The following is a 27,934-nucleotide window of genomic DNA, read 5'->3' on the forward strand; positions in this document are numbered from 1 at the left end:
ATGTAGTATTGATGGCATTACCCCAAAAGAATAACGGATGTTTTAAGTCTGACAACATGGTTCTTGCAGCTTCTATCAGCGTTTGGTTGCGACGTTCAGCAACTCCATTCCGTTATGGAGTATACAGGGAAATGATCATGAACTGGCGATCTATCCCCTTTGAATGACATAAGTCATTCACAGCTCTATTGCAGAATTCAGTTCCATTGTCGCTTCTAATACACTGCACCTTCTTATTAGTCTGATTCTCCACAAGAGTTATAAATCTGAATGAAAACTGAGCGGTTTCATACTCGTGCCCTAGAAGGAAAGTCCAGCTAAAACATGAGAAATCATCAGTAACAACAAGGCAATGGGTTTTTCGGCCTATTTCCAATGGATGAATGGGACCATATAAATCCATATGTAACATTGGAAGAATGGAGTCTATGGAATTGACAGTCTTGGGCCTATGAGGGAGCTTGTGCAACTTGCATTTAGAGCACGAAATACATTTTTCAATGCAAGAGAAAGTTTTAATAGGCAAGCCACTCACATGTTCACCTTTGACAAGTTTGTTTAAATTTTTAAAGTTCACATGGCCAAGAGGTCTAGGCCATAGTGATGAATCGTTCTCCGAGGCTTTAGAAATCAAACATGAAGCAGTTCGACGCGAGTATGAACTGTTCATGTCCAAAATGTAAGCATAATTATGCCTCAGAGTAAGCATTAAAAACCATTCTTCTGGGACTTTGACACCTGGTTTTAAAATCAAACATTCATTTTCTATAAATAATGTGGAGCACTGTCGATCACAAAAATTTGTAAGACGCTAAGCAGATTGTGGTTGAGTTGTTCCACCAGATTGACGTCATCAAAATTTAAGATGTCGTTTGATACTTTTCCTCTCTTGCTAATACTTCCCTCCCATATCACCATCAAAAGAAATGTGTCCACCATCGAACGATTGAATTTCAAAGAGAAAGGTCTTGTCTCCAGTCATGTGTATGGTGCAGCCATTATCTCAGTAGTCAGTACCAAATATTGTTGACAGGCCTTCTTGACTGACGAAACACACATTAGCAGTTAATTAGCCGTGGGTTTTCGAGACTTAGCTGTATTGGGAAGATCAACCATGAAATCACCAAATTTTTCTCCGTTTTGTTTTCAAAACAAAATCCTCTGATCTTTCGATCTTTGTGTCCCTTTGTTGATCTGTGTTTGGTGAGTTCTTATACTTTTCAGTCTTTGAACTCCTTTTGATATTTCCTTTTTGGCTATCCAAAAAGGTTTTCTCACTTTCTTGGAGTTGTTAGATCTCACGTCCAAATCATTAGCTGAACTTTCAGATCGATCAGTCCTTGTTCTTTTATTGGGTGCAGATTTAGAACGGGATTGATTAAACTGATTGTTCACTTCTTTCTGTTGTCTATGCCAGTCCTTGTAATATCTTGCAATGTGAGATGGGTTACCACACACAAAACAAAGTTTTCTTTTATGAGCATCATAGAGTTCATCTGAACTATATAATGGTTGTTGCGGTGGGAAAGGTGATCCTTGGAAAGGAACATGATTGTAGAAGCTATTAGGACCATAACCATAATTACCAAAAGCATTTGAATAATTATAATTAAAGTAATTCTCTTAATAATGACCATAATAGTTGTTATCATATAATTTGTATGGCTGAGGATTTCTTACTTGATTAGTTTGAGAAAAATATTATTTAGTTGGTGGAACATTTTCACATGAAGTACTGGCCTTTTTATTTTCAAAACTCTGTTTTTATTTAAATTATCCTCATACTTACAACTTAATGATGAACAACTGGAAATGTTCACATAAACAAGCTTTTTCAAATTTTCACAATTATCTACAAACGTTTCATCATAAACGGTTTCACAATCACTATCTGAAATAACATCAACATTTTCATTCAAAATAACGTGAGAAGTGCCAACATCAATACTTTCACGAGTAGCATCAACATACGAAGATGAAGACAATGTATTTTGGTTGGAAATAGTATTGTTATTATTACAAATAGATTTGACAAATGGTTTTAAATTCACATTAGAAAAAAGTGAATTTGATTTTCTTTTCTCATCACAATTCATGTTCTTTTCCACCGACACACTTTTCTCTACACAACATGCTGAACAAAATGAATTAGCATTAGAATCAACAGGCACTAGCATTGGATAAGTTGTTTTTGAAACAGGAGGAACAAATATCTTTGGTTTTGGCACATGTCCAATTCCATAGACAATTTCATCCCCTGGAGGGGTGTTGAAACTAAAGTGAGGTAGGTATGTGTAGTTGTCATTAAAAGGCGGTGGAATTGCCACAAATTCGTATCCCCGACCTATCTTTTATTTCACACCCATTTGTGCTCCATTGATGCCATTTAACATATCATACGCCATTTTAAACTAGTCTACAGTAATTTTTCTTTTAGAAAGCTCTAGTTCTAGTTTCTAAATTTTAGCATTTAACTCGGCTATACGCTTTTCATGAAATTCAATAATTTTGGTTGATTGAAACAATTTACCTTTCATTTTTGCCATGTCATGATGAGTTTTAATTCTAGTGGTATATATCTTATCAGATTTCTTATATTTCTCATTCAGATGTTTAATGCTTTAAATTCTTTAATCACATTAGCATTATGTGCTATATAGAATTCTACTTAATTTATACAAGCTTGAGAGAAAAAGTTTTTATGTACCTCGGGAACTTCAGGAGTGGCAGGGTTTCCTCCTGGTTCAGAGCTTGAAGAAGCCATGAATTCGTCAATGAATGTCATCCCAGCAATGTTTAACGGGTTTACCAGCTCAGTGAATTGATCATCTTCCTAGTCTGGTTCAGTTGATCCAGCAGTTTGAGTGATGAGGGCCCTAGAGTTTGAGCTTGAGTTCCCTTTGGTTGAATTTCCTTGACCAATCCGTGGAATCCTTTGACCCGAACTCTGACCCATTGCCTCTTGTCATTTCTCTTTCCACTCTCATTTTCAGTAACATTCGTGATCTTGTTGTCATTTGTTGGCTTTGTTGAGCTGGTACATTCTCTGGCAAAGTGTCCAGTTTCATTGCAGCTGTAGCAACGAAGCTGATCCCGATCAAACCCAATACTGTTGTTGTTGGAGTCTTTGAAGCTATTTCTTACATATTTCTTCATGAATTTGGTTCCTCTATGAACTGTAATGGCCATATGATACCTGATGTCCATTTCTCAAGATCCTTTTCATTGATGTCAAGTATATCTCTTTGTTAAAATGATGGAGGTAGCATGTTTCCTTGTAAAAGTTGTTCATGACTTGCCATAAAGGCTTGGAAGAGAGCAACGTGAGAATCATCAAAGTCAGAGAGCTGACTTGAACTGGCAGACTTACCGGTTGTTGGCTTACTTATGACATATGTTTTGAGAGCTTGCTCAATGGCTTGGTCAATAGCATTCTGGAACGGACTAGAGCTTGTTGGGGTAGGCTGACTTACTCAAGAGGATGTTTTGAGGGCTTCATTGGTGTTTGATGTTGGACTCGATCTTCCCAATACACATATTAGAGTTGATGTGACTAGTACGTTATGATCCAGGTCAGGTCATACCCAATAACAGGCTATACAAACACCCACGATATTTGTTTTAATATATGATCTAACAAATAAATATTAACACTTACGATATTTAGAAAATGGGTTTCTAAATATTTTCACTTGTGAAATAAATAAATTATATGGATAATTTATATTTTGAAAGAAGATATTATATAATGTTATCTAAGTTGGTTAAATAACAATATATAAGGCTTATTACATTGTGCATGTTACTTGAACCATGTTATGTTACATTTATATATCAAATACATAATATAAGTTTGATAATATAAAACAATTTGAGTTTGAACTTTGGGTGGGAGCCAAAATGGTCGGTCCCCTTTCCCCACACTCTCTCATCTCTTAATTGTTTTATTAATATTAAGAACATGCACAAGTTATTATTGGTTCAAGTGGTGGTGGTTCATTGGTTGCATCACTTGAAGCTTCTCTCGCACACACAAGTAAACAAAAACACTTTCTTCTCCTCTCTAATATTTTTGGCCAACATAAAGGAAAACAAGAGGAGTTTTACAAGTGAAATCCTAGCAATTCAAGGGTGTTTGTTGGTGGCTTATGGGTATACAAGCTTGAGGATCTTCTATCTTGAAGACTAGTTATTCAAATCTTCATCCTCTTCATCTTTCTTAGCATCTTGAAGGTAGTATGCTAAAACACCCTATGGTTGTTTTGATAGCACGTAGTTTCGTATATGGATCTGGGTTTTGGGTTTGCATGTAAAATCGGTTTTATATTCATCTAAATAACAAGATTTAAAACTAATTTATCAGTTGCGTTTTTCATATAAACATGGTTATATGACTTTGTTAATCTTTTTAAAACCAAACAATGGCATCAAGAGCCGCTTATACGAATACATGCTTCAATATATCTAAACTTTTCAGGTTTTTGATGTGGTTCACCATATGGCTAAAAATTTTAGGAATTTTGGTTACCCCTTGGTTTTTCAAGATTATACTTTACATGTGTATGGTAATCTTGAAAAATTAAGTCATTTGGATGATTGGTTAGTTTGTTTGGACAAAACCCGAAACTTCCGGTTTGCTTAACCGTGGCCGAAAATTTGAGGTTAAAAGGGGGACCATTTTAGACATGGATTACTTGAATATTTGGATGTGTATTTGCATGTTCATAAACTAGCCATGACCTTGTGTTTGGATGTGTGTTTGTGTTGTGATTTATTCGGTTATTCAATATGGTTGTAATATTTATTTATTTGGGTTTGTAATTGTTAGTGCACGGTTTGGTATTTGTAGCAATCGAATAAGTTATAGTTAGTCTAGTCTGTGTATTTATTGTATATTTATTGTAATATGGCCATTCGCTATGGATTGTATAGCGATTGGGTCCATTCGTTAGTTGACTAGGCTAGTTCATTAAGTTTATAAGCCCATTCATTATGTAATATAATGAATGGAGGCTGGTTCGTTAAGTTATTACCATTCGTTATGGAATAATAACGAATGGTGTCTACTTCGTTATGAAGATATAACGAATTAGGCTTAAATTAACGAATGGAGCTTTGGCCTATAAATAGGAAGCTCATGTTCATAATTTAGGGAGTGAGAGATCTATATCTAAGTTATTCTCTCCATAAGTTATTTTTCCTCCATTAATGTATTCATACTAATTATCAATATATTATGTATTTAATGTATCGATCGATCTAGTGTTTCTCATAATTGATGCTTCGGGTTAGCGGCTAGATCTTTGTAGGTTCTCTCAATTGGTATCAGAGTCGGCGGCTGCTCTCGTTGCATCGATTAAGGTATTAAATCTGATTTTATTCGTGTTCTTCGTGTTCATCGGATTTTGGTCAGATCTGGATTAAATTAGTGTGTTATTAGTGGAATTGATGGTGAATTCGTGTTTATTTATGGAAAACGAAGCTTCCTGTGTAATTTGGTGTTAAGTTATGGTGTATTGAAGAATCTGCCATAGAAGAGCATGGTTACTGTTTGATCATATTTGGATCAAATCAGTGGTTGTTATGTTAATTGGATGATGGATTCGTGTTTAGGATGAAAATCTGAGTCTTCGTGTATAATTATGTTGGTTAAGTATGGTGATTTGATTAATCTGCCATGGATGAAGCTTGAAAATGCAGATTCCGGCCAGATCTACGTTTTTCCAGCCACTGTAACTGATTTTTCCGACGAAATGTGCTTTTCCGGTGAATAGTTCAGATCCAACAACCTAATTCGTTATGCTACTGTAGCAATTCGTTATGGAAACTTAACGAATGGAAAATTTATCGAATTAAGGTAATTCGTTAAGTTGAAGATAACGAATCAAGGTAATTCATTAAGTTAAAGACAACGAATTAAGGTAATTCGTTAAGTTAAAGGTAAGGAATTAAGGTAATTCGTCAAGGTAATTCGTTAAGTTAAAGATAACGAATTAAGGTAATTTGTTATGTGCATGACGAATGAGGAAATCTTAATGAATTGAAGGCCATTCGTGTAACTGTTATAACGAATAAGGATTGTTATAACGAATTAAGATGCTATTTAAAACGAATTGAGTACATTTGTTAAGTGTGTAACGAATGAGTGACGGGTTGACGAATGGTGGATATTTATAACGAATTTGAGTTGTTAATTTGTAACGAATGGAGAGGTCATTCGTTAAAAAAAAGTAATTTGGCGGGAAAATTTTTCTTGAACGAAATTTTTCCTGAATACTCCTCGTAAGTGAGATTTCATTCTTGAAAATTTTGGAGAAAATATTTATTTTTCGATAATTTTCGGTGATTTTTTGGCGAGAAAATCGGAAAAAAAAATTTAACGAAATTTTTCTGGGATATTCATAATGTATTGGAGACTCTTCGTGCAAATTTTGGTAATATATTTTTCGGCCGACTTCTTATGTGTTTCTGCTGGCCGAAGGGGAGACCACGAGTAATTTAAGCAGGAGTTTGTTTGAGATTTGTGAAGACTGTTCAAGATCTTGCCAAATTTGTCAAGAAAAGGGGGAGATAAAACTTTCATATGAGTTTATTTGACTTACATCTTCCTACGTTTTCAAGGTTTCTTGAAAAATTACTGCAATTCGGGTGGTAATTCATGACTGCAAAGCTACGTTTGACTGAGTTCAAGACTGCAATTGTTCTTTGCTTGCTGATTGGTTTGTTCGAGATTGAAACCTGACTATGTAGGATACGAGTATCTGTTCATTTACTTCTTTCTGAGGGACTTTGATCCTGACTATGTTGGCTACGAGTATACGGCGGATTACTTCTGTTGAGGGGGACGATTCTCGAATAAGTTGATCTTATTGAAGAACATACGAGTCTTGTCATTGGATTGAATAATTTGATCATTCAAGGTTTATTAATAGAGGTTGGAACTCTGAATCATATGCACAAACATTAGTGCATCTTTGTGAATGGGATGTGGAAGAGCTTCAAAGAGTATATTTGGGATACACGTTATCAAGAGAGGGAAAACCGAAGTGAAAGATGTTGAATGATCGGGTTTTTCATGAAGATGTGTGACGAAGTTAAACGTAAAGATATCTTTACAGGTGCTGACGGATAGCTGATGACTTGCTGCTGATTGTTGAAAAATTGAACCATATCATACGCGGATGATCGGGATGAACTCCAAGAGTTTCTCACTTTGAGGGGGAGATCTAATATGAGAGGCTACAAGTTATTGGTTTGTTGAAAAGACTTAAAGATTTGTCCGTCTGCACAAGCCCGAGAATCATCAGTCAAGGGAGAGTCTGTTAGTGCATGATTTGTGACTGGTGATTTGCAGTTAAAGTATTTGAGGTTAAAGTATTCGAGAGCTACGAAAAAAGGGGGAGTTTGTTAGTGCACGGTTTTGGTGTTCGTAGCAATCGAATAAGTTATAGTTAGTCTAGTCTGTGTATTTAATGTATATTTATTGTGATATGGCCATTCACTATGGATTGTATAGCGAATGGGTTCGTTAGTTGACTAGGCTAGTTAGTTAAGTTTATAAGCCCATTCGTTATGTAATATAACGAATGGAGGCTAGTTCGTTAAGTTATTACCATTCGTTATGGAATCATAACGAATGGTGTCTAATTCGTTATGAAGATATAACGAATTAGGCTTAACTTAACAAATGGAGCTTCGGCCTATAAATAGTAAGCTCATGTTCATAATTTTGGGAGTGAGTGATCTAGATCTAAGTTATTCTCTCCATAAGTTAATTTTCTTCCATTAATGTATTCATAATAATTATCAATATATTATGTATTTAACGTATCAATCGATCTCGTGTTTCTCATAACTGATGCTTCAGGTTAGCGGCTAGATCTTGGAAGGTTCTCTCAGTAATCTATTTATTTCATATTAATATGTAATAATATGTATATTAGTTGTATTTCTTTTACTAGAGAAAAATGTATTAGAATATATTTTGTAAAAGAAGATGCACAAGAAATTAGGGTTTTGGTTTTGGGCCTTAATGAACCTCATAGTCCAAAATGGGATTTTAGCCTAATGACAAAACCCAAATATGGAGGCCCAAGAAAGCTAGGAGCTGAAGTTGGAGCCCAAAAGGAAGCCCAAATAAAGTGGATGAGTCACAACACAAAGTGAACACTTGAGGCATTTGGATGCGGGATCAAGTGGGAGTTCACTGACACGAGCCTTGTGTCAATTTTGTCCCTTAGGAGAGGCCTTATGGCACACTTGTTTCGGTCAAAAAGTGTTATCAAGATTAGTTGGCTATGATTATGAACTTGTGGTTGTTTTATTTATGCTTGTTTGGTTGATTTATGTTTTGTTTGCATATGGATAGTTAACAATTTAAAATCAACAACTTGCATAAAATTGGTTCCTTAGAAATATTAGGTAATAAAATTGGTTTTATTAAAGGTTAATGATTTCACAATAAAATGGGTTTATTAAAAGATAATTTGAAAATTAGTTTTCAACAAAGTACCATACATTTGAATGCATGCATATGCAAGGTACAAAAAATATTTCCAATCTAGAATTTAGAAAACTAAAATCCCTTTAAAACAAGTCTAACACAATCCTTTTATACAACACTCGAATCACTTGGGAACTCGATGTGGGATAAAGGTCACCTAACCACACTGGAGAAAACTTGTGAGTTTGAGGTGGGTTTTCCATTTTTGTGGGATAAAGGTCACCTAACCACTTGTATGTGCAAATTCACACGTGTGTGAAGTAGGGCGACTTGATTTGAAAACCATGTGAATAAGGTCACAGAAGCATGGCATACAATGGTGTTGATGGTATTAAACATGTCAACTAAACATAAAGATGTTTAACCAATCCCATAAAACTAGAAGTTGCAAAGGGTTGCAATCGTCAAACATTTATTACCTTGTTAATTTACATAGTAGGATAAAGTTCACCTAACTACTATTTGAATGTAACGTTGGGTTCTAGATTTTAATCATTAACTGTCTTGGAGACATAAAAGGGTATTAACGATTAAAATTGATTAATAATATCGAAAATACTAAAATTGAGCTTTGTTAAATTATGTAGATGGCCGCAATCAATCCACCTAACGCAATTATCCCACCCGTACATAACCTATCACTAAGAGCTATACTCGATAAGGATCGTCTCAACTACAACAATTTCATGGATTGGTATCGAAGCTTGAGAATAGTTCTCAAGAAAGAGAAGAAATCCTACATATTGGACGTACCTATTCCCAATGAACCTAACATTGACGATCTTGACGCCTATAAAGATTGGTTGAAATACACCGAGGATTTGGTGCAACTTTCTTGCCTCATGTTGGGAACTATGATTCCCGAGATTCAAAAGGACTTTGAAAATCATGGGGCATACGACATGATCACCTAACTAAGGGAAATGTTCCTTACACAAGCTAGGGCAGAACGCTTCGAAACAGTTTGAGCGCTCCATGCATGTCGTACGGAAGAAACCAAATCGGCTTCATCTTATGTGCTTAACATGAAAAGCCACATTTATCGACTTGAATGGCTAAATTGTCACATCTCAAAGGATTTAGCCATGGATTTGATCCTAAATGGCCTAAACAAGAGATTTGAGACTTTTGTCATGAACTATAACATGAACGTATGGAACAAGAGAATTGGTGAGCTTCACGGAATGCTCAAAACGACCGAAGCGGGAATGGGTAAAAAGGTTTTACCGGTTCTCACGATAAATGAAGGTGGTAATAAGCAGAGGCATCACTCGGAACCTAAAGAAAAAGTTGCCAAAGGTAAGGGACACGTCAAGGCTAAGTTCAAAGGAAAGGCTAAAGCGGAACCACCCAAACCAAAGGAGAAGAAGCTAAAGGTTAGCTTGGAGGACCCATGCTTTGGGTGTGGTGATATAGTACATAGGAAGAGGAATTGTCCAACCTATCTCAAGGAGTTGAAAGACAAGAGGGATGCAGGGCAAACCTCAGATACAACTTTCATGATCCATATTGATCTTAATGTTATTTCTTCTAACACATGGTTATTAGATATCGGATGTGGAACTCATATTTGCAATTTGTTGCAGGGGTTCAAAAGAAATAAGCATTTCAAGAAAGGAGATACAAGTATCTTTATGGGAAACGGAACAAAAGTTGATGTCGAAGCCCAAGGAGACAACATTTTGAAGCTTCCAAGTTGTTTTAAAAAACATTTTGTTTGCTCATAGTTTAACTAGGAATATTATCTCTGTTTCTCTTTTAAGACAATGTGGTTATGATTTGAAATTTGTAGACAATGGTATTTTTGTTTTCATGAATGATGTCTTTTATTTTAAAGCAATGCCGTCAAATGGCATTTATGAATTAGTTCATGATAACACATACTTTGATAACACGTTGTACCAATCAAGCACCAAGAAACTCAAAATGGATTTGAGTAAGACTTATCTTTGGCATTGTTGCCTTGGTCATATAAACAAAGATCGCATACATCCACTTCAAAAGAATGGTCATTTGGAAACAAATGAAGAGGATTCATTTGATAAGTGTGAATCTTATTTACAAAAAAAGATGACCAAGAAACCCTTTAGTGGAACTATCGAAGGGGCAAAGACTTATTAGGTATCATTCATTCGGATGTATGTGGTCCTTTTAAGGCAATGACAAGGAATGATGAAAGATACTTCATTACCTTTATCGACGATTTTAGTCGTTATGGGTGTGTGTACTTGTTAAGACACAAAGATGAAGCTTTTGAAATGTTAAAAGTCTTCAAAATGAAGTAGAATATCAACTCAATAAAACCATCAAAGTACTTCATTCGGATAGAGGAGGTGAATACCTTAGTGATGTTTACATTATCATCTTAGGAGTTGTGGGATCATCTCACAACTCACTCCACCCGGAACACCACAACATAATGGTATGTCCAAAAGGAGGAATCGAACTCTATTAGATATGATTCGATCTATGATGGCTAGAAGCATATTGCTCTATCATTTTGGGGTTTCGCATTGCTCTCCGCAGCCCGTATTCTAAATATGGCCCCAACCAAGAAAGTGGACAAAACACCTTTTGAAATATGGCATGGAAGGGTTCCATCATTATCATATTTAAAGGTATGGGGTTGTGAGGTTTATGTTAAGCACAACACCCAAAACAAACTAGAAAACCGATCAACTAAGTGCATCTTTGTAGGATATCCCAAATACTCTATAAGATATCATTCTACAACCCAACCGAGCAAAAGGTGTTTATTGCTAGAAAGGTCGAGTTCTTGGAAACTAAGTTCCTTATGGAAGGAACTAGTAGAGCGGTGGAACTCGAGGAGGATCGAGAACCAAAATTCGATACATGTTTGGCTGATACTAGAAATCAACAAGAGGTTGTTGAGAATGATCGAATGGTTGATCAGGACACACAAAAACGTTCGCAAATCTGGTAGAATTAGTCATCCACCCAAAAGATATGGATTTTTCATGGATGGATGCTATGTGGTAGATTTGGATGAACCCACCACATACCATGATGCAATGGCACAATCCTATTTTGACACATGGCTTGAAACCATAAACGTTGAGATGCAATCCATGCATGACAACCAAGTATGGAATTTGGTTGCACCACCTCTTAACTCCAAACCGGTTGGAAGTAAGTGGGTTTTCAAGAAGAAAACCTATATGCATGGAAACTTGGATACTTATAAAGCAAGACTTGTAGCAAAAGGTTTTACTTAAACTCAAGGGTTTAACAATGATGAAACCTTCTCGCCTGTGGCAATGCTAAAGTCAATTAGGATATTATTTGACATAGCCGCGTATTATGACTGTGAGATTTGGCAAATGGATGTCAAAACTGTTTTATTAAATGGACATCTTGAAGAAGTTGTCTATATGGTTCAGCCTAAAGGTTTTGTTTATCCACAACATCCTAATAAAATATGCAAGTTAAAGAAATCAATCTATGGATTGAAACAAGCATCTAGAAGTTGGAATCACCGTTTTGATGAAGAGGTTAAGAAATTTGGATTCATCAAGAACGCTAATGAGGTTTGTGTGTATAAGAAAGCTAGTTGGAGCATCATTACTTTCTTAGTATTGTATATTGATGACATACTACTATTTGGAAATCACATTCCAACCATGGAAGGTGTAAAAGCTTGGCTTGTGAGTTGTTTTTCCATCAAATATCTTGGTGAAGCCGCCTATATTTTGGGAATAAATATCTATAGGGATAGATCAAGGCGGTTGATAGGTTTAAACCAAAGTACATACATTGACAAAATCTTGAAGAGGTTCAATATGGAGAACTCTAAGAAAGGTTTGGTACCTATTCAAAGAGGAACGACTTTGAGTGCGTCTCAATGTCCAAGCTCAAAGGATGAGCAAGAGAAAATGAAAGGAATCCCGTACGCGTCAGCTATAGGATCCATCAAGTATGCGATGATATTTACTAGACCGGACGTGTCATGCGCTTTGATCATGAAAAGTAGATACCAACAAAATCCGGGAATGGATGGAGGTTAATAGTATATTGAAATACCGTAGAAGGACTAAGGATATGTTTCTAATATAGGGTTCTGGTGAGGAGGAACTCGTTGTAAAAGGTTACACGGATGCAAGTTTCCAAACAGATCGATATGATTCTCAACCACAGTCGGGATATGTTTTCGTTATGAATGGTGGGGCGGTCTCTTGGAAGAGCTCGAAACAAGATGTGGTAGCGTTGTCCACCACATAATCGGAATACGGCGCCGCCTCATTGGCAGCACAAGAAGCTGCGTGGATAAGGAAGTTCATTGCCGATTTAGGGGTGGTCCGTACCATTCAGGACCCTCTAGAGATCTTTTGTGACAACGAGGGTGCGATTGCTCAAATCAAGGAACCCTGTGCGCATCAAAAGACAAGGCACATTGAGCGGAGATTCAACTACATACGGGATGAAGTTGAGAAGGGAAAGATATGTATTCGCAAAGTTCACACCGATCAAAACATTGCGGATCCACTCACAAAGCTCCTTGAAAGGCCAAAACATGAAACTCATACTTGCGCCTTAGGACTTCGATATTCTAGTGATTGGATTTGATCTATTTTGTATTTGGATATTGGAACGATTGTTATTTTGACTCATTCATGTGATTATGGTTTATGATTATGACATTTTGAGTTATGTTCCATTTTAGCATGTTTACATCCATGATAAGTTAATTATTCTAAATGTCCGCAGTCAGTCATATTTGCGGGAACAAGTGTTAAAGTAAGACTATTATGAACTTGGATTGGTGGATATTCATAAGGCATGAATATAGAGCAAGGAGTTGCTACCAAGGTTCATAGATATTTATGGGATATAAGTATTGGACTGACCCGCTCTCAAATGTTACTATGTGGTATGTTTTTGATTGATCATAAGTAAATTTGAGTAAAGGCAAATATCATAGTATCCTCCGACCTCATATACATATTGGGTCTTGATATTCACCAAATGTTATGCTTTGACTTAGTTCTTCGCTGCTTTGAAACATGACAGTACATAAGGCTAAGTTCAAGTGTAGTACAAGGTGATTATGAGAGACGTATGTAGTCAAGAGGGGATTTGTCCCTCTTATTCGTTGAGAGTAAGATGTCTAAGGCCTTCTACGTTAAATCAATAAAGAATGATCACTCTGTGTCTCTGTATTTGACATGACATCTGTGACAAAAAGATAAATGATTGGTTCACCTAAATCATTTTCAAGTAAGGGACTTGAAGGGAATGATGTTATTGAATGGCACTTCGCCATACGCATTATGGGTAGTAAACCATTGTTAGGCGGTATTTGCTACTTGCATCAATCTTCTATGTATCTTGTGCAAGTGAGAGATTGTTGGACTCGGTCTGCCCAAAACACATATTAGAGTTGATGGGACTAGTACGTTATGATCCAAGTTGGGTCATACCCAATAACAAGCTAGACAAACACCCACGATATTTATTTCAAGATATTATCTAACAAATAAATATTAACACTTACGATATTTAGAAAATGGGTTTCTAAATATTTGCACTTGTGAACTAAATAAATTATATGGATAATTTATATTTTGAGAGAAGAATTTTATAATGTTATTTAAGTTGGTTAAATAACAATATATAAGGCTTATTACATTGTGCATGTTACTTGAACCATGTTTGTTACATTTATATATCAAATACATAACATAAGTATGATAATATAAAACAATTTGAGTTTGAATTTTGGGTGGAAGCCAAAATGGCCAGCCCCGTTTCCCCCCTCTCTCTCATCTCTTAATTGTTTTATTAATATCAAGAACATGCACAAGTTATTATTGGTTCAAATGGTGGTGGTGCATTGGTTGCATCACTTGAAGCTTCTCTCACACACACAAGTAAACAAAAACACTATATTCTCCTCTCTAATATTTTCGACCAACATAGAGGAAAACAAAAGGAGTTTTACAAGTGAAATCCTAAAAATTCAAGGGTGTTTGTTGGTGGCTTGTAGATATACAAGCTTGAGGATCTTCTATCTTGAAGACTAGTCATTCAAATCTTCATCATCTTCATCTATCTTAGCATCTTGAAGGTAGTATGCTAAAACACCCTATGGTTGTTTTGATAGCATGTAGTTTCGTATATGGATCCGGGTTTCGGGTTTGCATGTAAAATCGGTGTTATATTGTAGGTTCCCAGACGGATCTACACGGAAGTATCTCGTTCTACGTAGGTGCGGAATCCCTACGTAAGACGATACGAGCGTTAGATGCGATATACGTTAAAACCAAGCACAAATACACGTTACAATACTCAAAAGACACGTTGTATTGCAACCTTTCAACACGTGATATTCAATCACAATTACACGTTCTGGAATTCTTTTTCATACAACCCGTAACATATGTATATATATGTTACGACAACTTCGCCTAACAGACTAGGCGAAGTTGTCAATAACTTCGCTTGTCCACAAGTTCGCTTATATCAGGCGAACTTATGAGACAACCTATCTAAATCAAACCAAAACAAACTAACACGATTACAAACACAAACATAACACTAGATACTGAACTACTGACATCATGTACCAACAGACTCCCCCTTGGCAGTAGTTTCATATCTCTATCTTTAATCACGTGTCTGGTAATCCCAAAATCTTGTATCTCCCGTCTTCAAGCATGAACTCCCTGTCTTACACAGACAGAGACAACTCTCTGGTATTTCTTGGCTTCTTCTTTCAATGTAGGAATATAGAATATCTTTTTCTCGTCTAGCACCTGCAAGTCAGCTTGAGACAAATTTACCAAGTGCATAGGATCATACACTCTCAGCACCTCTTGTTCATCTTCATCCTCCATAACCGCTTCAGCTGTTTGACTATCGACATACCACCATTTCAGATTCTTTAGGACATCCTTGGGCATTAGTTTCATCGGTACTTCTTTCAAACACCGGATAGGCTTATACTTCATTATCATCCAAGGTTTGCCATCAGCTCTCATTCCTCTGTCTTTATCTTCAACAAGCTTCCCTTTCTGTGGCTTTAACAACTCGAACTTTTTCTCTTTTATACTTTCTTTCCACACGATCTTTCAAATAATCCAAGCCATATTATCATCACTCCTGTTTATCAATCCCAACTTGGCTAAATCCTTCACCTCACACTCCGGCAAGGTATTCAATGATCTCAACAACCTTTTGAAGTACTGAACTCCGTCAAAACGTTTAATCATAAACAGCCTCAACTGGTCATCATACAACCAGCATATTATCCCCTTCTTTGATTCAGCATACCCTTTGATATTATAACTCTTTTTAAACATAGTTGGAACCGCTGGCTTCTTTGTCTTTACGAACCATTGAGCGTAGCCTTCTTTCCATCTCGGCTGCTCTTCCCATTCATTCTCATCGCTTCCCATATCTTGACCCACATTTGACTTATCAACTTCTGGAATTTCATGCTCAACATTATCCTCCACAATCTCTCCCTCTTCAATCTCACTGTCAATCACAATCTCAGCTCCTGTTTCTCAATCTCTTCAACCGGTAACACATCGTCGTCACCCACAGTATCATCATCCAACATCTCCTCATCATCCACTACCACCACATCATCACCCCCTGATCCACCTGTTGCACCAGCTGACTCCCCCTGAGATGTGGAAGTCCCAAGACTTTGTTCAGTTCTTGGCAACTCACCACCTGCATCTTTCGATGCATTGGGATCATCGTCTCTATCATTACCCTTCTTCGTCCTCAACTCATCGCCCTTGCAGCTCGTCTCCCCCTGAGACGCTAAGAACTGTTTTAAAGCATCAAAAAGTTTACCGTGCTCAATCAGGAGGGACGACTGAATTTGATATTCTGCAACAAGGCGCTGGATAGCGTGAGTCTGGATCAGATTGATTCTTGACTGTTTTGCCACGACCCTTTCAAGAGCTGCTATCCTGTCTGAGTCAGATAAAGTTGCATCAAAATCAAACCTCATATGAGAAGTGTCTTGAGCATACGGTGGAGGGATTCCCAATGTAGCCGGAACATCAGAAACAGGCTGAAAAGTAACCGCAGGTGGTATTGTACCAGATAACCCTGCAGTGGCAACCAGTGTCGACTCAAAGAATCTTGCAACAACCTCTGATGGAGTAAGTGTAGGAGGTGGCAAGGAAACAATTTCTGGAGCCGAAAGCTGAAAGGTAGTGGGTGGAATGCCAAAGGAAGATGATGTAGTTATCACGGGAACACCCGAGGTGATTGGTCCTGTCACAGTCATCGATGCAGGGACCATAGTCATACCAGATAAGGCGGGTGGAGAGAAACGAACCACCTTCGAGCTTTCACCAGCTCCCGAGCCTTCACCCATTCTAACCCTTTTCGATCGACGAATCAACCGATCTAACTCCTCCTCATAGTCAGATTCACTGTCATCTGTGTCTTTCTTTCTTTTTCCATGAATTCTTTCTTGGGCGACCAGTATCTGTCTTGCTTCAGCAACATCATCAGCTGAGGAGTCAGAGTTGGTTCTTTCAGAATCAGCTACAGACGTAGCTACCATCGACACATCAACACCAGAAACCTCTGCTACTGAGACCTGAATCGCTGCCTCAGGATCAACTCGCTCCATATCAAAGAACCCTTGGCCACCAAAAGCAGCTTCAAGGTCTACTTGTTCCTCCGGTGCCACAACAGGAGCAGCAGGCAATGCTTGTTGTACCACAGGTGGTGGTTGAGAAACAACAGCCTGTTGCGGTGTCGGATCCCGAAACTCGTCTCCACAAGGAGCAACATATGCCGGGTTTATCAAATACCCAAATAACGGAGTATGCCGAGGACGAAGCTCTGGTTTACTTCGAGCACTCGACGATCTGCATTGTGCAAATATCCTCTTGCTGACACTCTCTACATATCGAATTGGACGGCGCTGAGGTAGCGTAGGAGCCACATGATTCAAGATCATTTGTAAGAATCTTGGATACATCAAGAATCTTTCACGAGCTACCGCACGTCTCTGACGGTCTATTTCATAAAACACCATCTGACTGAAGTTGTAACGCTTGTTGTAAGTCAGTGCTGTCATTGCCGATTGCATCGTCGCACCCATACCGTCCGTACCAGCTTTACGACCCGACATGCACAAGATCATCACGTGCATGAGAAAACTCCATTGATCCAACAAAAATCCCTTACGCCTCTGAGTGTCACCCAATGGACCGGAATAGCCCATTCGTAAAAATGCACCATCTCTGAATGGAGCAGTAAAGTCTGTAGGATCATCTCTAGTTTCATTCCCTAACTGCAAGGCGACCCTTATCTGCTCAGAGGAGAACTGCACCTCCTGATTGTTAACGGTGGCGCACATAACTGGGGGCTCGACTCTACAATCATATTCTACTGTTTGCCAGAAGTCTTCAATGTTCGGCAGAGAGATGGGCAGAGTTGTAGTAATAGCATGGAAGATACGTGAGCGGATAAGGAAAGAGATGATCTCGCGATAGTCATCAACACCGCTAGCATCCGGGTCCAGCGTGATGTATATATTGTGACCCGGAAAGAATTGACGGTTGTTATCACCACCTTCGTCACCACCAGCACCACCGGCTCCTACTACAGCTACCATATCTGCATAAAAACGGTCTAAGTTAGAACATCGACAAAGAAAATCATAACTTCGCCTATTACCATGAGCGAAGTTAAGATAAACTTTAGTGTGCAGGCGAAGTTAGACATAGGGCGAAGTTGAGCACAACTTCGCCTATACCATAACTTCGCCTGACAACAGATTAACTTTTAAATAATATGTAAAGCACCAGGCGAAGTTAGGGATAAGGCGAAGTTAAGGATAACTTCGCCTAACCATAACTTCGCCCCTTGACCAACTTCGCTCTTGATTAGTTAAAGATAAAAGCAGCAGGCGAAGTTAAGCCTAGGGCGAAGTTGAGAACAACTTTGCCTAAACTATAACTTCGCCTGAACTGAAACGGCGAATGTTCAGAAGGCCAGACGAGGTGTGTTTGGTGAATTTGGTGATTGAGGACAATAAACATGTTACTAAAGAGATCTAGACGATCACATTAGTTACGAACGCGTTAAAAAGAGTTTGAAAAGTGGGTGTGTAATGGTTTGCATGCACGAGATCCCAAATCGGACCAAAACAACATCTGATTAACATGATCGAGAAGAATTATACATAATATCGACCCTACACACCTTTAACACGGATTGTAAACGAAAAATAATAGGTTTGATTCGAGGAAATAAGTTCGCCGAGGGTGATAAGAGTATAAGTTCGCCTGATTTTGAGAATATGAAAGGTTTGACTGTGTTGACCTTTATATATGCTTGAAAAAGCTCAGGCGAAGTTATGGTTAACTTCGTTTATCCATAACTTCGCCCTATAGAAACTTCGCTTAGTATTAAAATTTACACTACAGACCCTTATAAATTTGAACATTATGCAATTGTCTTTTAAAACTTCCTTTAAAGATTTAAATGATACGTTCAACGACCAAGAACCAAGTTTTATACCATAAAACGACATATGCAATGAAAATTTTAGAAATAAAGTACACGGGATCAAATTTCAGTCTTGACAGGGACTAGCATGTTTTAGTAAAGATCCGAACAGGAATCATACTAGGTAAGTGACTGTCACATAGATCCATGTTCAGCGGTATTATGACATAAAGAAACAGGTTGTAAGCAGGTAAACAACTTAGTATGGTTTTCATCGCTTCTGTGATACGGATTAGGTACAATTAAGCTCAAAATTTAAATGGACAACACATCAAAGATTGTGATGCCTCCTATCTATTCTCAAAGCTTATTTGGCTTCCCCAAGTCACCCCGAGTTGACCTCGACCCGTAGTGTCTGATTAAACTGTAATTACATCTTGATCTTTTAGAGTCTTCTACCCGTTCTCTTTCTTGCCTCTTGATTGACAATTATAACACACTAGGCTTCAGAAGGCTTAACCCCTTTTTTTTTTTAATAAAGATTTACATAGCTTCAAACAGTAGACTACTGCAAGTCCCGAATCTGGATCACTGCAGGTACTTGACACACTATCTCTCGGAAATCAGAACACTCACGGGCTCGTGTATGACTGGGTAATCATTTTTCTGCCTAACATTCGGAAAGACATACACAACTCTGAATGAGTCTTCCCTTTAAATCGAGAATATTTAGTTAGTATCACTTCTACTTTTACGCACCATAAAAAGCTACCATAACATACAATGACCGTTCTAGAGTCTTTTAGGCCTAATAACTTCACTAGTTAAGCACACAGAAATAGTTTGTGTATCACTTTCCAAGGTTGGATCAATTTTCTAAGAAACATTGTATAGAAACTTCTTACGAAGTTGTAGACTTGAAAAATTATATCATCTCCCTAAAAAAAGTTTTAAATTCTATCACCCAGATCAAGTCAAAGTCTTCAAGTAAACGGCTATCCTAAAGATCCAATGGATCAGCTGGACCGACCACATACGAATATGTGTCCTTCTAACTAAGTATGAATGACTATTTTTCAGCGAAAGAATAGCGAAAGAATAAAAACACATCATAAACCGCCCCGGTCACTTTCAGTCATCTGGTTAATGGCTATCCTCATAATCTACTGGTAGAAGTGAGGATCAAACACATCCGAAGATATGTCCTTCAAACTGAAGCAACCGACATAATTCTAAGCGATTGTGACGTTTTTTTTTATGTAAAAACGAAAAATACGGTTACTCGGGATTGATCATCCCATTAAGCTCAACAAGATTTTAAAAACGAGTTCTGTCAAACGCTTTAGTAAAAAGATCAGCGAAATTATCTAACGAATCAACCTTCTCGAGCACAATTAATTTCTTCTCAGCACAATCCCGTATAAAATGATGACGAATGTCAATGTGTTTGGTTTTGCTGTGTTTGACGGGATTGTTAGTTACTGAGATTGCAGCAGTGTTATCAATGCAAATAGGAGTTTGAGTGAAATTCAGACCGTAATCGCGCAATTGCTGTTGTATCCAAAGAACCTGGGAGCAGCAGTTTGATGCTGCCATGTACTCTGCTTCACAGGTGAAAATGGCTACTGAGGTCTGCTTCTTGCACTGCCATGACACCAATCTTCCTCCCAGAAACTGGCATCCACCGGTTGTCGACTTCCTGTTCTGATTGCAACCTCCATAGTCAGAGTCTGTGTAAGCAACCAAGTCCAGGTCTCCCCCTTTCGTGTACCACAAACCCAGCTTAGGCTTGCCTTTGAGATACCGCAATATTCTCTTCACTCCCTTCAAGTGAGATTCCTTCGGGCTTGCCTGAAATCGAGCACAAAGACAAACTGCAAACATAATATCATGTCTAGATGCAGTTAAATACATTAAAGAACCTATGATTGCTCGATATTGGGTGGGGTCCACGTCTTCATCACTGTCCGATTCAGCACCCAGTTTGTAGTTGACGCAAACCGGAGTATCAAATGGAGTGCTGTCCTCCATCTTGAAGCGTTTGAGAACGTCTTGGACATATTTAGTTTGATAGATGAACATCTCATCTTTCTTCTGATCAACCTGCAATCCTAAAAAGAAAGTTAATTCACCCATTGCACTCATTTCAAACCTCTTTTTCATGACTTCTTCAAACTCCTGATACATGACGACTTTTGATGCAGCAAATATGATGTCGTCCACGTAGACTTGAACTAGTAGAAAATCTCGCCCTTGTCTCTTGACAAACAGCGTGCTGTCGATCTTTCCTCTTTCGAACCCATTCTCAAGTAAGTAATCTGATAAGGTTGCGTACCAGGCACGAGGGGCCTGATGTAGACCATATAGCGCTTTACTCAGCTTGTACACATGATCAGGAAAATCAGGGTCAGGGAAACCCGGAGGCTGTTCAACGTACACTACGTCATCGACTTTACCATTCAAAAAGGCACTTTTTACATCTAACTGGAACACCTTCATCTGATTGTGTGCAGCAAATGCCAAAAATAGTCGGATTGCCTCCAATCTTGCCACAGGAGCAAACACTTCATTGTAGTCGATTCCTTCTTGCTGATTAAACCCTTTTACTACCAGCCTCGCCTTGTTCCTTATGATTATCCCTTTCTCATCTCTCTTGCACTTAAAGACCCACTTAGTGCCAATAGCATGTACATTCTTCAGTTTTGCAACTAATTTCCATACTTCCATCTTCTCGAACTGAGCTAACTCTTCTTGCATGGCTTCGACCCACGAGCTATCCTTGAGAGCCATTTGATAGTTCTTTGGTTCAATCTGGCTGATGAAGAAGGTGTACAAGCACTCATTAATGATACCCATTTCCTTAATGCTTGCATAAACACAGGTGTGCTCATTCAAGCTTCGTCTTGTTTGTACACCATCGGACAGATCACCAATCACGTTCTCCAAAGGATGATTTTTGTGAACTCCAATAGTCGGAACCGTACTGACTTCCAGATTGTTTTCCAAGTTCGAAGAGAGTTCATCAATGGGTGATTGGTGTTGAGAGTGAAAAGGATTGTAGAATTCTTCCTCAGAAGAGGCAGCAGGAATATCAGCGGTTCTTGACGAGGAAGGATGACACTCATCGTATCGTGGACGTTGCACAATATTCTTGACAATGTAGTTCATTTTTCGAAGATGTATATGTCCCATTCTTCGATGCCATAACTCGGACTCAGATTCAGTTGCCTTTGTCAGAAGACATGACTCTTCTGTTGCCATCTCAGTTGACCTCATATCCATTACATATGTGTTCTTTTCTCTTGGAGCTTTCATCACCACCCATGCCTCTGGTATCTTGAAACCAGGATACAGAACAATTGCTTCATTTTTAGTAAAGTGCACTGTGTACTCTTTGTCACAAATCTGAGACACGCTCAACAAATTATGCTTCAACTCCTCAACAAAATTCACCTTCTCTAACTTCATTTTACCGTTTGTCACAGTTCCAATACCAGTAATTCTACCTCCGCTCTCTCCAGCAAAACTTACCTTACCTCCTTGAACAGGTTTCCATTCGTGTAACAAATTCTTGTTACCAGTCATGTGCCGGGAACAGCCAGTATCCACAACCCAACGATTGTTTACAGTCATGTTCAACTGTTCCTGCACAGTTAACGAAAAGATTAAAATCTGGGGACCCAAGACCTACTGGTCTTGGGTCGATTAAATCTGTTAAACGGCATCCCGTACTTTGATTGCCCAAAAGCGGTTTGAGAGTGATTTCTGTAAGTTCTGAAAGGATACCTTCTTGAGAATTGACTATGAGGCCATCCAAACCTTAGTGGATTAACTGAGTTATAATTGTTGGTTTGGTTGTTAACTGGGAAAAACTGAGATCGATTTCTTTGAAATCTTGGATTAGTCCAATATCTGAACTTTGGTGAGTAAGCATTCTTACCATTATAGAAGTTACTATTCGTTTTATTCTCATTTTTCGGAGGCCTCATACCTCTGAATCTCTGATTTAGAGGACAATCTGCAATCAGGTGTCCTATTTGATTGCATCTGAAACAACTCCTGTGTTCAACTTTCGTCTCAACAGTTGTTTCAGATGTTGAGGTTGCATTACTATTCGTTTGTCTAACATATGGTGGGACAAACGGGTTTAGGGGAGAGTTCTTTTCAGTTGGCTTATATTCCTCCCCACGTTTTAGTAACACTACCTCTTCTTTTATCTCACTAGATTCGGATGTCTTGTCCGAATTTGATGAGACAGAACTAGGGACAGAAATCTTAACATTCGAAACAGGCTTACATGTTTCGCTTTTACTAACTTCAGGTTCTTTAATCAAAACTTTGACAGGAACTGTCTGACTAATCTCAACATCAACAGATTTCTGATTACTAGGATCATACGTATAGTTATGGTTATATGGTGGTGGAACTTCAGAAAATCCAATTCCCCCTTTGTTAACTGGGGAACGTTGAACACTTACGATATGATCAAGCATTGCTGAGGAATTTCTAAACTGTTCAATTTTTCTGTTTGATTCCACCACTTTTACCTGGTAATCAGCTATCTGTTTATCCCTTTCAGCAATTAGTTTGGTTTTTTCTTCTAACACTTCATAACTAAGATCAATTACTTGTATTTTATCAGCTAGACTGGCTTTAAGACTTCTGATATCTTTTTCACTAGCTTTTATTTTTACCGAGTAACTGTTTTCTCTAGTTTTAGTGTAATGATGATCTTCTTTTAACGTTTTAAATTGAGCGTCCAAACTAACAAACTGAACAGTTACTGTTTTCAATTGTTCAGACAGATTTTCACATTGCATACAATGAAGTTCAGAACTTACCTCAGAGAGCTGATCGTTCACTTCTGCCATGTAAGCTTGATTTTCTCCCTTCTCTTTCTCACTTCCTGCAGTTTCGATGTTCATCAAATTTGCCTGTTTGAAGACTTCCTCAACCTGTAGATTCCAGTTGTACCCACCATTGTGTCTAGATATCATAGCCCTATTCTCACTACCTCCCCCATTCTGTTGTGCAGACCTGTTCTGACTACGTTCGACTCTCTCATTGGTACATTCCTTGGCAAAGTGACCATTTTGTTAACAGTTGTAACATCTAACCTTTGATTTGTCAAACCCTGGTCTTTCTCCAACGAACTTTCTGCCTGTTTTCTTCATGAATCTCTTAACCCTTCTTACTATCATAGCCATCTGCCACTGCAGATCCATCTCTTCTAGATCATCAGCATCAATCTGATCATAGTCTTCATCCAAAGTTGCGGGATCGACTATTTTACCTTTGATGTAATTCTCATAAGATGCAATGAAAGATGCATAGAGAGCAAACTGTTGTTCAGCTGATTTAACACTCATGGGCATCTGTGAGTAATTGTAGGTCGGAACATTTGAGGGTACATTACCAGTTGTTGATTGAGGTTTTGAAGAACTACTACCTCCAGCTACGAAGCATACGTCGCCATCCATATTGAGAATCACATGACCATCTCGAGTTGAGTTGGAGTTTGATTCTCCCTTTGTGTAGTAGGCAGACGATTCTGATTTTGAACTTGCACTTGGAGAGACCTTCGCACCATACATTCCCGGATCCTGAACCTGATCAGTCGGTGTTTCCTTTCGAACCATGTTGAACTCAAAATTTCGTAACTTATTGACTATTGTTTCAAGATCAATATTAGCAAATTCTTTATCCTCTCTCATTAAAACCGTATACATTTCCCATTTCGGTGGAAGAGCATCAAGAAGTTTCTCTACTATCTCCTCTTCTTTGTATACAATGGAGAAATTGCTGAGTTCGGTCATCAAGTGATAATATCTGGTGATGATATCATCAAGTGATTCATTTTTCAGATACTTGAACACAGAGAATTGGGTTTTTAGTAGCTTTTTTTGGAAGCACGTATTCCCACATTACCCTCATATCGATTTTCAAGTGCTTCCCATAGCTCTCTAGCAGTTTTGTACTTCTTGAATGTATGAAGAATCTTTTGTGGAAGAGCCATTGTTATTGCAGCATGAGCTTTACTTTCTGCCTCATACATCTTCTTTTCTTCCTCTTCCATCTTATTGTACTTTTTAATCTGTTCACGACCCTCAAACAAGGCCGTTGGTGGAATGTATCCATCTTGTATGCACACCCACATCTTAGCATCTTGATATTTAACATACCGTTCAAACCGATCTTTCCAAGCAACGAAATCGGTACCCTTAAGCATTTTCGAAGCCTTAGTTGCTGAACCGGCCTCAACTTCCATTTTCACCAGTTCCGTAATGTTTATCGAAGTCATCGCTGAAAGAAATACGACTTGAAAACACACAAAAAAAAAATTTTATTTGAACAGTGATCAGTAGGCGAAGTTATGCTTAACTTCGCTTAAGTTTAACTTAGCTGAAACTCTTAACTTCGCTTGATGACAACTTCGCTTATTGAAAACTTCGCCTGAGATCAACTTCGCTTGGTTGATAACTTCGCTTAAACTTATAACTTCGCCCAAACCCTACGAACAGTGACGGCAACTTCGCCTGATGAACACAAGGTTTTTGCAGGTTTTAATTTGACATATTGTGAGGTATGCGAAGGTGTAATGGGTTATATTTGATAGTGGGAGATGGGTAAGACACAAAAACTCGGTATTTCAACGTAAACTCGTCCCGCGAATAGTCGAACGGAACGATTTCTACACTCGTGTGATAATCCCGAACCACACAATCACGAGCAAATGCTCTGATACCAATTGTAGGTTCCCAGCCGGATCTACACGGAAGTATCTCGTTCTACGTAGGTGCGGAATCCCTACGTAAGACGATACGAGCGTTAGATGCGATATACGTTAAAACCAAGCACAAATACACGTTACAATACTCAAAAGACACGTTGTATTGCAACCTTTCAACACGTGATATTCAATCACAATTACACGTTCTGGAATCCTTTTTCATACAACCCGTAACATATGTATATATATGTTACGACAACTTCGCCTAACAGACTAGGCGAAGTTGTCAATAACTTCGCTTGTCCACAAGTTCGCTTATATCAGGCGAACTTGTGAGACAACCTATCTAAATTAAACCAAAACAAACTAACACGATTACAGACACAAACATAACACTAGATACTGAACTACTGACATCATGTACCAACATATATTCATCTAAATAACAAGATTTAAAACTAATTTATCCGCTGCGTTTTTCATATAAACATGGTTATGTGACTTTGTTAATCTTGTCAAAACCCAACAGTTGATTCAACATTATACAACTTTACACCATCAACTAAGTGAATTCTTGGGTGTGATTGGCTAAGAAATGCAGAACCAATGCTTGAACCCGTAGCAATCCCTGCTTGATTCAGAGAGCTCACATGGTTTTTTAGTCTGAGCTTGTCATTCATCTCAAATGACTTGATAGTAGAGATCAAATCTTGAAGTGAGAGAACTTACAGATTTGTAGTTCTCTTGATGGTAATGACACTGCTATTCCAAGTGTAGGGCGGTGAATTTAGCATTTTATAATTTATCTCAGTCGGATATTTTTAATTCCAGCACTTCTCATCTTGGTGATTAACTTCTCAAATATCCCTGCGAGATTTCCAACAGGTTCTCCTTGAACATGATTAAACATGTTGAATTCTCCCTTCAACATCTCTTTTCGACTGTTTCTCATCTCCAAGTTTCCTTCAAATTTCTCAACTAGAGAGTCCCAAAGTCCATTGGCAGATGTTTAACCTCTCAAAGTTTAAGCAATATTAGTTGATAAACAAATACTAAGGATTCCATAAGCCTTTTGGTCCTCTTGAATCAGTTTCTTGTCCTCATCCCCATAGGCTTCAACGGGAGCAGCAACGGGTCCTTCAGGGGTTAAGGTCAGAGGCATATGAGGTCCTTATTTAATGGATTGAAGGAGAGTAGCATCAGTCATTCTAATATAATTCTTGAATCTTCATTTGAAATTATAAAAGTTGTTATCAAAAGACATCAACTTTGGAGGTTTTGTGGTGGTACCAGCCTCATTCTCCAACATCATGCAGCTTTTCAACATCTTGGGATCATTTGTCATCATTTTCAACAAGTTAGGAGTGAAATAGTTTCTATTCTGTAGCTTTAAGTGTAAACGGATCGAGTTCAAAAGGAATCGAATCGAATTGGTAAACAGATCGAATAGAATTTGAATTGAATCGAATAGGAATTTGAATCGAATCGAATTGAAAAATGAATCGAATCGAATAGAAACTCGATTCGATTGGTTTTGGATTTCGATTCGATTGGTTATTCGATTCGAGTAGTTTGTAACTCGATTTGGTTGGTTTTTCCCCAAAGTACAATTTTCACTTTATGCACAGTTTTTCAGAAAAGTGCACTTTTTGCCAAATATGAAAACTCGATTGATCTACCCAAAAACCCGATTAACTGTTTGTAGATCTTCAAATACACACTTTCAAGCTTAACCAGGCATATTTCTTGAATCCAAACACTTTCAAGAACACAAGAACACACTTCTTCAAACCTTAATACTTTTGTAACACGTTAAAACCTTTATTTCAAGCTTGTACACACAACTATACTAACAAGTGAACCCGAAGATCCACTTCAACACTTGAACATAGGTCTTAAACACACAAACAAGACCAAAATTCGAGGTTGTAACCCAAGAACTACAACTAGTAGACCCGAAAGCTTCGATACCAATTGTAGGTCCTAATAATGGATCAAACAACTAAGTTCTTACATCAATCTCACCACTAGCTAGCAAAAATCACTAGTATAGAAACCGAGATCTCGAATCTTGTTTTGGTTTGTTATTACCCGAAGTAGTAAGAAAGAAGGAATAGGGAGAGAGTTGGTGAGATGTTATGGAAAAGATTTTCAAAATGTTAGGTTTGCATGAGCATGCTCCTACTATTTATAGTAGAGAGCATGCCATGCTTTTTTCATTGAATTGGGCCAAAATGGGCTTTACATACAAGGCC

The sequence above is a fragment of the Bidens hawaiensis genome, unplaced genomic scaffold (assembly GCF_021521415.1).
Source record: "Bidens hawaiensis isolate Kalapana, Puna unplaced genomic scaffold, B.hawaiensis_p1.1 tig00006845_1, whole genome shotgun sequence".
NCBI lineage: Eukaryota > Viridiplantae > Streptophyta > Magnoliopsida > Asterales > Asteraceae > Bidens > Bidens hawaiensis.